Source organism: Phlebotomus papatasi, chromosome 1, assembly GCF_024763615.1.
Source record: "Phlebotomus papatasi isolate M1 chromosome 1, Ppap_2.1, whole genome shotgun sequence".
NCBI lineage: Eukaryota > Metazoa > Arthropoda > Insecta > Diptera > Psychodidae > Phlebotomus > Phlebotomus papatasi.
Window position 1 is genome coordinate 32,968,970 of NC_077222.1, and position 18,386 is coordinate 32,987,355.

Below are 18,386 nucleotides of genomic sequence, written 5' to 3' on the forward strand. Positions count from 1 at the left end.
CTAAACTAGATTGTAGAAAAGTAACAAGGAAATGTGCATAATAGTCGAAATAATTTTTCTTAGTCGATTTTCAGGAACTGATACTCCGAATCCAACGCACTGCCGCGGAGTCTCCATGGAATGTCTAATACCTTTTTTACAGGGATTAACAGCTTTAAACCTCAAAACTATTTAGGTGAGGGTGACAAAAACATAATTAGTTTGCCGATACCGAAAGTGCCTTTGAAATTTACAATTTATATTTAAAAAAAAAAGCAACAGACACTTTCAATTAATTACTGTCTCTTCATACTTAAGCCCATATGGTTGAGGAGAGACTAACAAAATAGCACATAAAAACGATAAACAAGTGAAAGTAACACAACGAAAAGTTTTTAATTTCAATTCACTTTACGTAACTGTTCATAAAATTCAACGGCAAAATTGTGCTTTTCTTGCCACGATCTCTCCCTCACACCAACACCCAAAGACACCACAATCCAGCTTCTCTTTTGCACGACTTACAACATCAATTTCATAAAACTTCCAAGAAGGCATATAAGTAGGGAATACCAGTGTTAAATAGCTCTTGGGAGATTTCTAAATAAAATTTTTACACTGCCTTTTTTTCTGCAACTTGTTGAATCTCTTTGTATTTGAATTGTTTGACGAACAATGTGCACGGAAAAAAGTGTTTGTCCAAGAAATGATGGAGCTTTTGGAGGCACCCAAAGACATACCCATATGCAATTTGTTTCTTGATGGAAGGCTCAAAGTTTCGTCATTCTAAATTACACGGCGGTGATAGAGTTAATGAGAGAAGATGAACATGTTAGGTAAATCAACAGAAGGCAAATGATTAATTTTATAAGGAAAACTGAGGTCAACACAAATTGTAGTGATTTCAATTAATGCGAAATATTTGATTGTTTAATTTAAGACTGCAATTTATCAATTTTGAATATAGGCAGTTACTTAGTTTAATTTGTAAAAGTGTAAAGCAAAACCGTAACGATAAAAAGCTGGAAACGATGTAATGAGAATTTTGAGTTCTGGGACTATTTTTCTTCAGGATGTCCCTGAAATGTAGGCAAAATCATTTTCACTGATTTTTGGGACTAAAATGAGTATAGCTCTGCTTCTACTGAACTGATTTTACTGTTCATAGAGAGAAAATGAAAGGTCTTGAAATTTTCATTAACCTTCTGGAATTAGTTTAACTTAAAATTGTGAAGTTACTAAAATTCGGGCACAAATAACTATGTCAATTTATTTTATTAATATATTTTTTCTGACAAATATAACTAATTTGTAAAAAGATTTAGCAATAAAAAAAAGTTATCAATCAATTGAAATTCTACTCAAAAGGATTTATTAGATAAGATAATAAGAAGATTATGATAGGGGGCGTGGCCTAATTATCAAAGGGACAGATAATCCTAACCGGCTTATGTAGGTGAGATTCTTAACGTGAGCTAACTCGGAGTGCATGCAAATTCGATTTGATGCTGAAGTAGGGAGACGCCATTCAGTTATCTTGAATCAAATTCGTGAAATTATACAAGTTTTGTATTTGAACCAAAATGTCAAGGATTTGGATGAACTGACAGAAAAGTGTTATATGGGTGAAATGTAGACCAGAATGTTCTCTATAATTTTGCCGTAGAACTTGAACTCATCGATTACTCAGAAGCCAAGATAAGCGAGGTTTTTTGTTTCTTAACTCGTTTTTTTCATCCAGAGTGCCCCAAGTGTTCATTTGTTGAACTTCAACTAAATCAAAGAATTGTTGTATTTTGCGGGACTTTCCATTTAAACCCCTTGGTGGAGTAGAGGCAGTCAAATTGGCATCTGAGTGATTTCAAAGCGTTATTATGGGAAAAATCAATTTTTTCACACTTAAACGGCAAAATCGGAGTGATAGAGTCTGAGCGGAAAATGATGTATGGACGAAATATAGAGACAAATGTGCTGAGTAATTATCAAAATTGATTAATTGAGGTTATGTGATATTGAAATTGGTTTTTCAAAGCGTTATTATGGGAAAAATCAATTTTCATATCTCCGGTTCTATGTGACCGATTTTGATGAATGAGGGCTTAAACGAAAGATCTCACCAAATGCTACAACTTTCTAGAATATTTGAACTTCGTGGGACCAACACCAGGGGCGCCACAGTCGAAAAACCAATTTCAATATCACATAACCTCAATTATCTCGACTGTCGCTGAACCGATTTTGATTATTACTTCAACATAATTGTAGAGCACATTTGTCTCTACATTTCGTCCATACATCATTTTCCACTCAGACTACGCTATCACTCAGATTTTTCCGTTTAAGTGTGAAAAAATTGATTTTTCCAATAATAACGCTTTGAAATCACTCAGATGCCAATTTGACTGCCTCTACTCCACCAAGACACTTAAAATAGGGGTTTAAATGGAAAGTCCCACAAAATACAACAATTCTTTGATATAGTTGAAGTTCAACAAATGACTACTTGGGGAACTCTGGATGAAAAAACGAGTTAAGAAACAAAAAACCTCGCTTATCTTGGCTTCTGAGTAATCGATGAGTTCAAGTTCTACGGCAAAATTATAGAGAACATTCTGGTCTACATTTCACCCATATATCACTTTTGTGCCAGTTCATCCAAATCCTTGATATTTTGGTTTAAATACAAAATTTGTATAATTTCACGAATTTGATTCAAGATAACTGAATGGCGTCTCCCTACTTCAGCATCAAATCGAATTTGCATGCACTCCGAGTTAGCTCACGTTAAGAATCTCACCTACATAAGCCGGTTAGGATTATCTGTCCCTTTTCTTCTATGTTCGTTTTGGTTTTAATTAGAAGGGTCACGGACTGACTTAGTGGATGTGACTTGTTCCTAAAATACCACATTGAAAATTTGTAAAAAATATATAATCAAATTTAATTGAGGAATTTATGTCAAAGGGGCGTGACCTAAGATTATTTCAACATAGAACTTATTAAAGAAGTCAGATGCATTTTCTTTGCAAAACATAGTTGAGGTATTGCAAATTAGTTCGGTATAATGAGCTTCTTTTCTTCAAAAGTAATTATCTATTCATTAAAATTATTGAGATGATTCAGAATCATTTCTTTCTGTTCTATTAGGTGGGATTCTTAACAATCTCACCTATTTTAATAAAATTAAGTACTATTCTAATTTAATTAAAGTTAATTACAGTTTTAAATCTTTTTATTGTTAGTAAATAATCATAAATATTGCAAGTTATTATTAAAATATTGGACATTAGTGATAAAACAGTACTGAAAAATTAATATCACATACTTCATTCCTCTTCTACCATTATTATTTGTTTATTGGTCATTCCGTTCACTTGTACTAAAATTTTGCATAGTTTTCAACATGCAATCCATTTAGTACAAATTAATAGAGATAAGTTTTTAACTAACTTTTTTTATAATTCAAATTTAAAATTAATTTTGATTTTTACGTCACGATTTCGTTTAGTACATGCCTGTGCTAAATGTTTAGTACAACTTCCTTTCTAATTAAAAATTTTGTTTTCAACACTTTGTTAAATGAAAATATTTATGATTATGTTAATTGTTATAAGCAGTTCCTTCAAGTGACCTCAATGCTTCCGTGACTTCTGGCAAAGAAGTGCAATAAAATGTAATATTTCAGTCACATCTTCGCATAACTTTGCGAAATTTTTTCACTTTTGACTTTTCGGCAATATTTTTTTTAAGTCTATATAAGCTGGAGGAGAGATTGAAGCCGATAAAGCAAACATTTATGGCCAATCGATGAAGAGGTGAAAAGCATGACAGAAAATTTACATAAAATCCTGACACTCAAGATTAATGCATACACGGAAGTTGGCTTGAGGAGCTTTTGAATGGCATGAATTGCACTTGGAGGATTAATAATGGGGCTCTTTTGCGCTGCAATCTTTACCAATTTTCCCCCCTTTAAATACCATCAAGTACGAGCATTTTTTGAACAATTTCGTTGTGTTAAATGTAGTTGTTGAAGCTTTTCTCTGCCTCTTTTTCGCGTCTCATTCGATGAAAAATTTAGGCCAAATTATGAAACTAAATTGTGTTGATATATCAACGGTGTCATGACATAAATTCCTTAATTTATTCCACCATGTTCTCTACGCTGTATGTTAAAATGCATGGAAGGCGCGAAAATAGCTTTGGAATGCCTAAAATTACTTCATTTTCCATGAGACTGAGATTTTGCATATTTACTTCTTTTTTTTTCTTCGGTTTTCTTTTTTTTTTTGGTAAAAATGTCATTGGATGCGAAATAAAAATTCTGCCTGTTTTTCTTTCCATATCCAGGGACATGTCCAAATATAATGGGTTATAATTAATTTTTATAAAATAAGAAAGAAAAACAAGAGAAATCCAAAGACACAAACATCGCATAAGATCCTGTTTTATGTCTCCTACATGACCCAAATGCTTCACTTGATATGACTTGACGTGTGTGGAATTTTTTTGTACATAGAATCATTAAATCACTGCGTGAGTCTCTCCGAATATTTAGCGAGGCACTGTTAAAATCCCACTTACTGATTCATATTCATTCACCGAGTAACTTCTCAGACGGGAATCTTTCCACTTCCGGACAGTTTTATCAAGTCTTGGGAATGAATCATCGACAACAATTGGGATTGTTAGGTTGGTGTAAAAATAAACTAACTTCTTTTATTTTGGGAGAGTCAGCAGCCAAATTGACTTCATGACTCAGGTGTACCAATCAAGAAATACTGGTTATCATTATTAATACTGTGGCTTTTATCAAGCTTTGTATCCTAAGTATGTAGCATTTGACGTTATATGCAAGTTCCAGGGAATTATTTTAGGTCACGCCCTCTTCAGAAGGTGTGGTCAATTCAAATACTTGAATGCTAAAACAACGGTCAAGCAAGCCCCCACCTTAATTCAAACCTAGATGCCGCGTCTAGTAAAAATACCACGACTGAAATGAAGTTTGAGATGCCCAACTGTTTTATCACAGAAAAGAGAAGGAAAGCCTTGGATCAGAAAAAGGAATAAAAATGGGCGTGGTATCACAGGGGGTGTGGTTCCTTGGAAAATGTTGCAGTTTAAAACTTTTCCATTTACTACCTTTAACGAAATTATTTTTAATAATTTACCTAACACATCTAAACATTTGCACAGTGTTTTGAAGTTTGATAGGGGGCGTGGCCTGGAAGGACTAAGATGCAGTTTGTGGGAGTGGCCTATTCCTGTGATATTACAGTATCATACTATTTAATAATTAAAATTAAAAATAATAATAATAATATAATAATAAAATGCTGGCACAACATTCCATGAAGGAACAAGGCCTTCCCGCAAGGGGATTTCTAGACATGCATTATTATTTTTTCTTGTACGGGATAAGGTAGTCAGTCCCATGCCCGTGGAATCAAGTACAGTGAAGCTCACTGGATGCAATCCGAACACCTTTAAGGCCAGAAAAATTCCTGGTGACCTAAAGGGGATTCGAACCCGGAACACTTGCATTATAGAGCGAGTGCTCTACCACTTAAAATTACAAACTATTAAATTTAAATAGGGTAAGTGTGCCAAATTTCGGCATAGTTGCATGCAAGCGAAAAAGTCTCTAGTTTGAAATATAATATTTTTAATACAAATTTATTTTTTTTATTCTTTCTTCTTAAGGAGCGTTGCTTGAACCCTTCTAGACAGTTTATCGTCTTCATTTTCTCCAAAATCATTCTTAATACATTTTAAAATGAATAAAAATGTAAACATAGCTTTGGTGCCCTATTTCGGCCACCTTCATTCTCATAGTTCCTTGCCCTTCGGGAATTCTTCCAATGTCTTTTTCACGTCTTCTCGTTTGTTAAAGCTACATTTTTTGCTATTCTTTCGCATTGTATAATCTGTAGACTATGTAAAATGTAAAAATTCATGGAAATTCGACGAACAAAATAGGTGGCCGGAATTGCAAACTGGCCGGAATTGCAAACTGGCCGGAATTTGGCACACTTACCCTAGGCATGATTTAAAATTATTTCTTTGCAAAGCTTGAGGCAGCTTTAAGCAATCTTCATTTTGCTGCTTCAGTTAATATCTTCTATACAATTTAAATAATTCCTGATACAATTTTCCTCACTGGTTCCAGTATAATGCCAAAATAAAATCCAAAGAATTAGTTGAAAGTGATTGAGATAATACAAAATCTCTTCTGATTTTCACAATCAATTATCCATTAATCTCAGTCGCAAACAATTAGCTAAACTCAAGCTTCTCTCCTAATTTCAGTGATAATTTCTGGCGATTACTTCCACCAGACACCAAATGCCCTTGTTTTCCGATCCGCTAATCTCCACGAGGAATTCCCTCCATCTAATTCAACCTTCTCTGGTTAAAATTGAATTTACCATTTTTTTTCCCTTCGTCTATCGCCTTCACTATTCACGCATTTTCTCACTGTGCCTTCAAATGAGGAAGTCTTAGAAATAAAAAAAATAAATAAAAATGTCAGGTTTGTAATTGGATGTGATTTGAGGGCTCAAGGTAATCTCATGCCTAAATGTTAATTTATCTCTTCGTCTGTAACTTGTCCAACCAGTTGGGATTTTTCCTACTTTTGGATATTATTCCACATCCTGGAATTAAATTTTTCCCTCGAGCTTCGATAGGGAAAAAACCACTCCTGCTATCAAATTTTCAGGTTGGATCATTAATTTTGACTTTATGGTGTAAAGTTACTTGTGAGGCTTCAAGCATAGGATGAAGCTCGCAACAAATACGAAATATATAACTCGAGAGAGGGGATTTAATTAAAATTTTGAAGAAAATATAGTGAAATTAATCACACCAATGAGTTTGAAGCTTTTATGGCTTTTTCCGGTATTGGTATTATCAATGAAATCGATAATATATAAAAATGAAAGTGAATAGGGGAAATGAAAAGATGATTGCGCATCGAAGAAAGGAAATTGAGATATTTTGATATTTGTCCCTCAGACTGTTACTTAGGATAAACGGATGGAGATATCGATTTGGAATCTTACAACCTTTGTATGCTGCAAAGTATTATACAGTAGAGTCTCGCTATAGGCCATCGCTCTATAGTCCACAATTTATCGACCGTTGATTTCAAAACACTGATTTTAAGTTAGGTTACGTTTTTTAGTATGCGACATGCATAATTATTTTAATATTTTTGGCAAACTTTATTAAGTAGTTGTGATAATTGTGATCCACAATGAAGAGAGCAAGGTCAAGTACCACAATCGCAAAGAAAGTGGAAGCCGTCGAACAATTTCAATACTAAAAATCGTTGATAATTTTAAAAAATTACATGGACTATAGTGCGACCCAAGTGTCAAATTTAAACCAAATATGGACTATAGCGAGACTCTACTGTATTTTAAAAATTTTAAATCTAAAAGAACCCTCCATATTTTGTAAAATATTTTAAAAAATATACACTGAGTGAGAGAAATCCGAAAAAATTAAAATAACATTCCGGTAATGTTAATTTTACCCTGCATTATTGATCCAAAATCGGTGTCAATATTACACTTTTTAGGTGTATTAGTGGTTAAACTAACCCTTTTTCACGTTAATTTTACACTTAAAAAGGTGCAAAATTAACATTAAAAAATGTTGATATATTTTTGCACCTAAAAAGTGTTAAAGTTACGAGGAAAAAAAGTTAATCGCACCCCCTTTTTTCTCAGTGTACTAACTCATTTCAAAGGGCAAAAAACAAACGAGCAGTAAAAAATTCAAAATGGGCAGTAAAAAATTAAAAATGAGCAGTAAAATATCTGATTATGGTCAGTAAAAAACTTAAATCTTTACAAAAACGGGTCTATTTTATATATTTAACATTTAAAATAGTTCCATATAGAGTGAAAAACCCTTTATTTTCCCTTTGCCAAAATTTGGATGATAATATCACTGTTTCAGAATTTTTTGTTACTGATCAATTTTAACTTTTTACTGCTCATTTATTCAATGCCATTTCAAAGTACTGAAAAATATCAATAAATTTCTGTTCAATTTTTTAAAATAATATTTAATATTTATCTCCGGACAACAGGGGATCTGTGGTCTAATTGGTAAGAGCGCTCAGCTCTTGTGCAATGTGATCCCCGACTCGATTGTCTGTGACCCCCCCGACTGGAGTTTTGTCCGGTACAAATGATTGAAGCGTCTTAATGGAAATTTTTCACGAAACATTGTAAACTAAATAATAAATTTCTAAACTGAACGATTTACAAAATGGCATAAATAGCCCAGAACATCAAAAAAATATAAATAATAATAATTTGGACTGTAAAGGAAACAAAAATCAAATCTAAACTACTATATCATAAATTCTACACATTTTTTAAAACTGTGTAATTTGATACAAAATGTGTAAAAAAAAATTACACAACTCTGCATTCAGTCGCCAATTTAGTCTCACAAAATATTTCAGTTCATTCCTGTGCTTTGATTATCTAGATCTCTGCAAGCTTAGAGTGTTTTTAAGCTTTAGCCAATGAAAGAACGCGAAGGGACTAAAATATTTTAAAACAACGAACATTTAATTACACCAAAGACCATTAAAGAAAAACTTTAATTGCCCCTATTTAAAAGAGAATTTCCTAGGTCGAATCTCATAAGCTCTGATATATATACGTCAAAAGCCATCAAAAGCTTTCCATTGATTCCATCGGCCTTGCGGGTGCTTTCAGTGGCATTTGATGCAAAAAAAAAATAAAAAGATTTGAGGTAATTTCCATTAATTACAGTCTGTGGATAAAATTGGAAAATTGTGCCTGGGTATTGGGGGTACTGTCTGGTCTGTGAATGTGGTCGTGAGGAGCACCGTCAGAGAGCTTTTGCAAAATCAGCTGCGCTCGAAAATACTCTTATGATCTCGTCTGACTATGTATGAGTGTGCAAAAAAAATTCGCAAGCATTTTTTGGGTATGGTCAGGGATAAATAGCAAGACAGCTTATTCACTGTTGAACACAAATACGGACAGAAAATTGGCACAAGTACACATGCGAAGGCGAATTAGTGTTTTTCACATTAAGTGACGCGTCAGAGATTAAAAAGCCAAATAAACATCCAAACTCCAAACCCAGACGTTAACACCGGCAGGAAGAAAAAAAAATTGGCAAATCTACACAATTGCACGTTACGAAACACGAGCCGTCGAGACGTTATTAATTTCTCAACTATTCAACAGTCAAATAGACAGCTTGTGTTACTTTTTTTTGCTGGGAAATGGGCATCTTTTTTACCATTCTTCTAGTTACTCTCTCAGACGAAAAATATCTTTATATAGGTTGCAATTATGTGGTTGACTGTTTTTACTCTGCTACACAGTAAATAAAACATGTACCATGATGATCTTTGGGTATTTTTTGCATCACTTTTCATTGGAGTGTTACATAAAAATTTATTTAAACTTCAATAGTTTTATCACTATTTTCATTATAATTTTGCATTATTTTGACCTTTTTGTGTACTGCTACACATAGATGTAATTTTTAGACTTTTTGTGTAAAATTTACGTACTTTTACACAAAATGTACGCAACTGTGTAATTAGATGCTAATTTTGTTCATATTTCTTTGGTTGTTTTATCATAATTATCGGTGTCATTTTTCATAAATAGGGGAAGCTGGGGCAGCAGTAAACACGGGATAGTTGTAAGTATTTCAATTTTTTTAAATGAGATATTAGGCTTTACCTATAGACCTATAAAATTATCATAGATACTATAGAGATCCTTGTCAATTGATGAAATGGTCGACATAAATCCAAGTCGTGTAGACATAATATCGTGTTGGTGCTACCGCATGTTTTTTTCTACCCTAATCTCCCCTATGTAATCCGTTTGCACTCGATTGTATGAGTTGGAATATACGGCCTACTGACCCAGCGTTTCTGCCGTTTAGCTGGTGAGGCCGATAATGGTAAGACGGCAGCAGACGTAACCACAAAACAAAACTTTGGGATAATAAAAATCTTATCTTATCTTATCCTTGTGTACTACTAACTGTTACAATTATATATTATTTCTACATTTTTTGATAATTCTGTTGCTTCATTCCACGCTACACGGTTTACTATTACAAAAAAATAATATTAAATATTTTTAGAATACACATTTTCTTTAAATAAATATTTGTGTAACTTTTACAACGATAATTTGAATAAAATGCAAACCAATGATTTTCTTTGTAATCTTTATCACATTGTTTAAATACAATTTATAGGATTTTGCAGTTAATAAAATACAAGGACAAAATTCATAATTAAAAAAAAATGTATAGCTGCAATTTTACACGAAAAGCATATTTTTTGTGTAAAGTTCGTGCTTTTAAAAATGTTTTATTTGCTTTTTGTAATGATGCACAGTGAATATTACAAAATCTTATATCCTGATTCTTGATGAAAGTTCACTTAAATGTGCAATTTTTTTAAACTGTTACACATTTTGTGTATAATATGTGTAATTTTACACTAAATTTGTAACAATATGTTCACATCTATGCAATCATTTACTAATTCCGTAGTCTGACTTAATACTTTATCAGTAAATAAATTTTATATCACACATTTCTTAAGCACATATTTGTGTAACTTTACAGTAATAATTGTTACAGCAAGATATCCAACAATTACACTTTAAATCTTTTTTCTTTGTAAGATGCATAATTTTTCACAAAAACGTTGCTTTGTGTAAGGTTTCTACTTTTTTATCTTCGTTTAAGTAACATAAATAATAAAACAAAATTTTACACAATATTTACACAAAATGAACTTTACACAAATTTAAAAACAGTCTTTTAATTAATAATTTAACACGCTTAATTTATTAAGTTAAATGATATTCTGGTGATATTGTAAACTTAGGAAGCTTAATTAGGACCCGTTTGGATTTTCAATTTATTATGTTTTTTTTAAGTAATTCAATAATAGTAATATCCCTGTGAATATATAGCAAAGATAATCATGGTAATTTATTTACAGTGTAGCAGAGTATATCATGCAATGGTTTGTCACTAAATTGGTATGTTTAGGGTATTTTGTGGGTAAATCACCGTTGAGATGCATCGTCTGCTCCATCTCAGCAAAAATGGGTGGCAAACACAAATACATTGATGGGGTTGAAAGCTGCAAAATGCTGCACAATTGGCAAAAGAAAGGTCGCTTGAAGGTGAATTGAGAGCCAGAGACGAGAGTACAAAAGAGTCGAATACCGCCAATATTTTCATCCCTCGTCTATGCACCCAGACGCCAAATGACGTGGTCGGTTAGAAATGGGGGCAAATGGATCGTGAGAATAACCCTCCACAACACAATTCCCAACTTCCAGACACTTTGGAGAGACTTTTGTGGGTGGGTCTGGGTGTGAAAATTGCCCCAAAGCTAACTCTAAGTGGAATTATGAGATTTTTCCCACTACACTGGAGCTCCAGACAGTCAAAAGAATTCTCACTCAATTTTTCAATTAGCATTTTCACCCCTTCACTTTGCAAAGACCTCTGAAAAGTCATGGGAGCGTGTCTGGAAATTTTCAAATTTACACTCAATTGTATTTATAGAATTTCCTCTAAAAACAACAAAGACCGTCTTCAAAGTCCCAAAAATATTATTTACATAACTTGAAAGCACGCAACTGATTTTGTTTCAAGTTCGAAAACTGAATTTGTAACACCAAAATATATTTGGGATGATTTTTTGGGGCTTGCTTTTTTATGTTACGGGAAAAATTTACAATTGAAGCTGTTAGTTTCTTGGACAATATTAAATTTCATTAGTTGTTGATTAAAAACAATAGCCTAAATAGAATAGAAATATAGATCACTTTACAACTTAAAGTCAAAGAGAAAGCAATGTATTTCTGGTGTTACGGTAAGTGTACCAAATTCCGGCCAACTTGCAATTGCGGCCACATTTTTATTCCTCAAATTTCCATGAATTTTTAGTTTTTGCATATTATAGAGCTTATACTATGAAATAAAATACCAAAAATGTAACTTCGATAAACGAGAAGATGTTAAAAAGACTTTGGAAGGATTCCGGAAGGACAAGGAACTATAAGAATGACGGTGGCCGAAATAGGCCACCAAAGCATGTCTACATTTTTATTCATTTTAAAATGAATTTAAAATGATTTTGGAGAAAATGAAGACGATAAACTGTCTACAAGGTTCCAAGCAACACTCCTTAAGAAAAATTAACAAAAAAAATCAATTTATATGAAAAATATTACATTTTGAACTAGTGACTTTGGCGCTTGCATGCAACTATGCCGAAATTTGGCGGACTTACCCTAAGTATTTTAGAATTTATGCAATGGGATAATTTGCTAAAAGTCGGACAGGAGGTGATAAAGTGTTGGACACACCAAAAGTCGGACCTCAAAAGACAGCTTCAGCTTACAAATACACATGAAGTCGCACTTTTTCTGAACACTTTAAGGACGAATGGGACACCGGTGTTGCAAAAACAAAAGCAATTTTTTGACTATTGAAAATTATTTTATCGTCTACTAAATAGACAGTATTTTCGTTTTTGGGACACCGGTGTCCCACTCGTCCTTCAAGGGTTCACAGTGTCCTTTTTCTAAATTTCAATTTTCTAAATTCAATCAGCATTATTTAAATTTATGCATTTAAAAACAAATAGTTTTTAATCCTGCTCAACACACTAAATTATCAAGGAAAATAAATAAAAATAGAAAAATAAAAAATGCAAATTCGATAACGATCGATGTAAACAACGATATATAGGTCTTGTACTTTCAATTTCATCTTCTCAGCTTCTAAAGAATAATATTTTGGTAAAATATTTGAATTTTAAAATGACAAGATAAATGAAAATTATTTTGAAAACCTCTTTATTTTTCGAATATGTTTTAAAGACAATTCAAACAATAATTTCATAATGTAATTTCCCTTATATTATTTTCAGATTTAAAGTTATACCGCTCTGTAATATGGATTTCAGACTAGAGGTTAAGCAGAGTCTCAAAATCCTAAATAACGAGCAATTGTAGTGATTTTTCAAAATCTAGAAGATCAATTGCCTTGCATATGTAACCTTAAATAAACATTTAATAAACATGACTAAACAGACTTCTCAAGAGTCAATCAAATAGACGTTAGTGAAGTAAATAAGATGATCAAGTGTTTTAAATTGTCTTCTGATCTTCCGTGATACTTCCTTTGAAGTTTTTTCTTCGCCTGGTACGTAGTCCCAAGAAATTTTGTGTTTGTGTACAAAGAGTGACAATCAGAACAAGTGATTCCCAATCCACAAATTTAACCCAAATAGAGACAGGAAAAAATTCCTGCCTCCATCCAGGCTTGACCTGGAGGCCTTCCACTATCTAGGCGAATGCTATACCAACTGAGCTATAGGAGCACTGGCTCTGATTGTCTTTGCCACGAATCTTAACCAATTGCCATGTGCACTTCAACTCGTTTTCGATTTTAAGTGGAAATGAATCGGGAATAGAACTTTTGCTGTAAATTCAATGTAAATATAGAGGAAAGTGGTCATTCTTGATACAATCCCTAGCTTCGTAATGATAAAATTCTTTCTATGTTTATCAATAAACGTGATGCATCGCTGACTTTTTTTTAAAAACTGAGCGAAATTATCCAGTTTTTAAAATATATTGCGAAGTTACTTTTATTCAGAAACATAGAGAAAATTTAGTGTGTATGAAGCTTGGGACCGTACGAAACATGAGCGCTTATCATTTTTTTCGATTTTGAGATGGTTTTTAAATCACATATAAACAATTTTACAATCGGTATTAAACCCGTACATGATCAAAAATAATTGAATAACAAAATTTTCAATTTTTCCTAATTGCTTGAAGAGCCTAAGAAAAGACTGATAGTATTTTTGTGAAATACTGGATTCAAAATTTACAACAAATTAGATCTTTAATGCTCTCTTTTGAAAAAATTTCTCATAAATTCGAATGAGCGATTTATACGAATATCTCTGTAGTGTTCGAGCAATAAAAAACATAACAGTGAAGATATCCAGAATTTTCTTGTGGCAATCTTTTTCACCCAAAATTTTTTCTTAAATTTCCCTTACTGTTTTCCGTGCTAAAACAAATAGTCATGTGTTAGAAAGGTTCATGGTAGAAAAGCACATTCAAGAATAGTTGTGAAAATAAACGGTGATTTGGAGGAAAACACACAATTTTATAATCATCCTTGGGTGTTTTTCTTGTAAACAAAAATTACAAAATTCACCCATTCTCAAACTCTCTAAAAAGTGCCCATGAAATTGTCTTTAAAGAGTTTCTCCTTGGAGACTATACTGTCTTTTTTATTATTTTAAAAGATTGTTTCTTGGAGGTAAAATTTACGACGATTTGAAGAAGAAATTATAGATGGTTGGGAGATATAAATTAAATAATTGTGGGGATTATTATAGACATTTCCTTGGCAATCAATCATAGAAAATTGACCACTTGGAATCCCTGAGATTGCCATTAAAATCTCTATAAGTCTTAGGAAAAATTTTCTGCTCCAGACATCGTTATAAATTTGCGCAAGAGTCAATCAAATAGACGTTAGTGAAGTAAATAAGATGATCAAGTGTTTTAAATTGTCTTCTGATCTTCCGTGATACTTCCTTTGAAGTTTTTTTAATCGTTTTAATATTTGAACCGAAAAGAACTTATCAGTCAGACCAATTAAGACAAATGATTTTTTTTTCGATAGTGCTTTTAGGAGTTTATCACTCAATTAAAGCTTCTCAAGAAATCCGCCTTCCGTAAGCAAAAGCAGCAAATTGGAATCCATTTCATATAGTGTTTTGCCTTGGAACGCTGAGCATTTAAAAAAAATCCGCAAGCTGCTAATAAATATTTTCGCCAAATTGAGCTTATGCAAATTTGCAAATAAAATAGACGAATGGGTGGGGAAGAAAATATTTGCAAAAATTTAATAGACAGACGTGCAAAAAAAAAAAGAATTGCTTTTTTGTTAGCCAAGGTCGTGTTGTATTCAACGTTGACGGAAAAAAAGAGGTGTACCAAGCCTTAGCCAAATAGAAATTTGCACACATTCAGCGAATCGTCCAAAAATATCAACAATGATCAAATTAAAATTTCTCACTTGAAACTAGTTTTCACTATCGTGATCTTGAGACTGTTGGTGGCTCAGAAAAGCCAATCTATCTGCCGGTTGAGAGTAAAAAAAAAGCCTCTTAAAATATCAGGAACCGAATATTCGATCTCATGCCAATGAGTTTTGGTTCGCAAAAAGGAAGGCAAGAGCGGTGAATGAGGAAAAAAAAGTGAGACCCATAATCTCTCTAAACTTGAAATAGTTTCTCAACTAAAAGTTCGTGCCCGACATTATTTTTATTATTTGTATATATTGGGAGGAACCGCGAAGAGATTCAATGCCGCGAGTAGCGTGAATAAACAACTGGCCATATGCAAAGTGAGTGCGTGTAGGTTGATGATGTCACCAGGCAACTATATTGGCAGAGCTACCAAAAGCTCCTCACCTCAACTCTATTATGCAACAATCATCGACTTCTTTCTGTGCTCTCCTTCAATGTCTCAAAATAAGATGTACTCCATCCGAGTTAGAGGTTCTGCAGATCTACGATTGAGGATCAACGCTCGCCGTGACATTCGCATTTGCAGTCGATCACGAAGGAACTTACAGAGATAATGCGAGCAATTAGGGTTTCTGAATTTTAAAGTTCAACATCTTATATCCAAGGACCAGTATTTCAAGTATCAAAATGATCCCACGGGTCAAGAGCTTAAGTGTAAATGTCACTTAAACATATGGTATAATATCCACTTATTCTTCATGTTGGATTTGGATTAGAGTTTGATAAGTTTGACTTAATCGTATATGTTCGAAAATTTCTGTGAAAAATATGAACTCCATTTAAAACAAGGGCTTAAGAACTAAAAATTAGGAACAGGTGACAGCGTCATCTAGTAAGAGTTTTCTTCTAAATTTAGAATTTATTAAATAATACAGTACGAATCCAATAGTGTAATGAATTTACTAATTTATTTACTAATTATAAAATCATGTAAATATTACACAAGGTTTAAATAAATAATTTTTTTTTTAAATAAAGACATTTTTCAAAAATCTTATGTCTATTATATTTATTAACTTTTTAAGTTTGAAAGTGTAGAAACTTGTTTTAAATTTGTTACTATTAAAATTTGATTCTTATTATTTCGATTTAATAAAATACATTCCAAGAATAATCAGTTCCTGAAGTTTCTTTTTTTTATTTTAATTAACACTAAACCTACCGACCGTTTTTGATCATTTCTCCTAGCGCGCTCGGTCAAATGACAGACCGCGGTAGGGTAGGAACGGTAGGATACACAATAATTTTTTCTTGGAAAAGAGGTAAAAATTAAAATATAAATAATAAAAAATAATATTACAAAAATTTATAAAGTTTAATAGACACATTGTACCGTTTAAAAATGTATTGATTTTAAAAAGTTTTCAAACAGGTCAGTTTGACCGATCTTGGTAGGTATTATCTTAGGGCCCAAATAGACTCAGGCTGATCCTCGAAAATATTTAGCCTGTAAAATTTTAGAGTAAAGATTTATCCCAAACTGTCATATACTAAGGGCTTAGGAACATCGATTAGAAGTCCTTTACATAAATTTCCATTACCTAATCCGTTATTGTCGAATTTTACAGGCGAAATATTCTCGAGGATCAGCCTGAGTCTATTTAGGCCCTTAGGTAGGTAATAGAATAAGTATTACATATACAGTGTGACTCCGATAGAGTCAACTCCTAAAAACTATAAAGCCGAGAAAAAATCTGCAAAATTCCAGGTTTATGGGACATTTCCATTGGGAAAATGTTCAGATTTTTGTAATTCCCAATTCGCATTAAAGCTTGCAAAAAAAGTCCGGTTTTGAATACGAACATATCGCAGACATTTGTTTATTTTGGTTTAGCTTCTGGGTAAAAATCACTGCCAAAGGATATCTTTAATGGTTTGGTGCGCAAATTCAGGCAGGGAAAGTGATAATGAGGGGTAATTGAAACCATTACCACTTTAAAACAGCAACGTTACCGTTTTCCGACGATCTTCTTACACTTTGCCCGCCTTTACCGTAAATCACAGTTCTGGGCACAAGTCTAGGCTTACTGTATCCCCAATATAGGGACATTTTCTCACTGCACGCACTATTTTCACCTTCAAAGAACTCAAATTTACTTGAATTTCCTCTAAAAACACCTTCATTCTGAAATGAAAACAAGTTTTTTTTGTGGGAATTTGCTCAGCTGATAACTTATTGGGCTTATTGGCATGCAAGTATCAGAAGAAAACTCAATGGATGGCGCTGTTCCCCGTAGGAACAGTCTGGAAAACTGTTCCCAATTTTTATTTTTAAGCTTTTATGCGAAAAAGTTCAACCAAATTGAACTTTTTCTCATAAAAGCACCTTTTTTTCACTTCAAACTTTTAAACTAATTTTGTTAAGTAAGAACTTGAGAAAATTTTTAACGAGTGAAATAGTATCTACAACAATTAATAACATAGAATATTGCAGACATACAAGAATCAAATGTGTTGACTCTATCGGAGTCGTACTGTAATTCCAAAAACCAAAATTACTATGATTGTTTTTTTTAAAAAAAATTAATAACTTTTAACTAATAAACTTCGAAAATATTAAATATAGGGCAATATAACAAATACTATTTTTTATTTATTTTTTATTATTTGCCTTAAATGAGTTATTTACAAAATTATACAGTACAATTCTTATTGATTATTCTTTTTCTTTTACTGGAAGAATTTTATTTTAGTACCTACAGCAAAAAAATCAAAAAGTTTGCTGCTTTATTTTATTTGATTTTTTTTTAAATTATCTGTGCTTATGTAGCAAAAATGTGAATACATATAAGTTGTAGACAATTTCAAGACCTTTGCAACTGTACTAAATATGTATTGATTGGGTGTTTCAGTTAGTAGAAATTTAGAAAGAAAATCGAAAAAAGGAATTATATACAAGACCGCCATTTTGACTTTCTAAACCTCATACGTATTCGTTAAATTCCCCTCATCTTTAGTTCGATGTATTTACGTAAAAAAATTCCCCAACGTATTTTATAAAAAATATTTCTTCAATCGCATCTAGAAAATTCACTTGATTGACCAACTCTGTATGCAAGAAGCGTATAAATATTGACACTGAAGCATAAAAGACATTCCTCTGTACTGTTCTCAGAATTCTTAGGAAAATTCTAGCGATTAGGTATATTTTTCGCAATATTCTACATTTCAATCTCACACGGTGAACCGCTTTCACAAATTAGCAGTATAGTTTTTTTTCTATATCAAGCCCATCTCT

General features: G+C 32.5%; 1 protein-coding gene across 2 annotated transcripts in view; it reads right to left on the reverse strand.

Annotated features, from left to right (window-relative positions):
• The window catches only part of LOC129798863 (zinc finger protein 395), a 157,068-nt gene that overhangs the window by 88,273 nt on the left and 50,409 nt on the right, over positions 1–18,386 (reverse strand). The gene's annotated exons all lie outside the window — the stretch shown is intronic.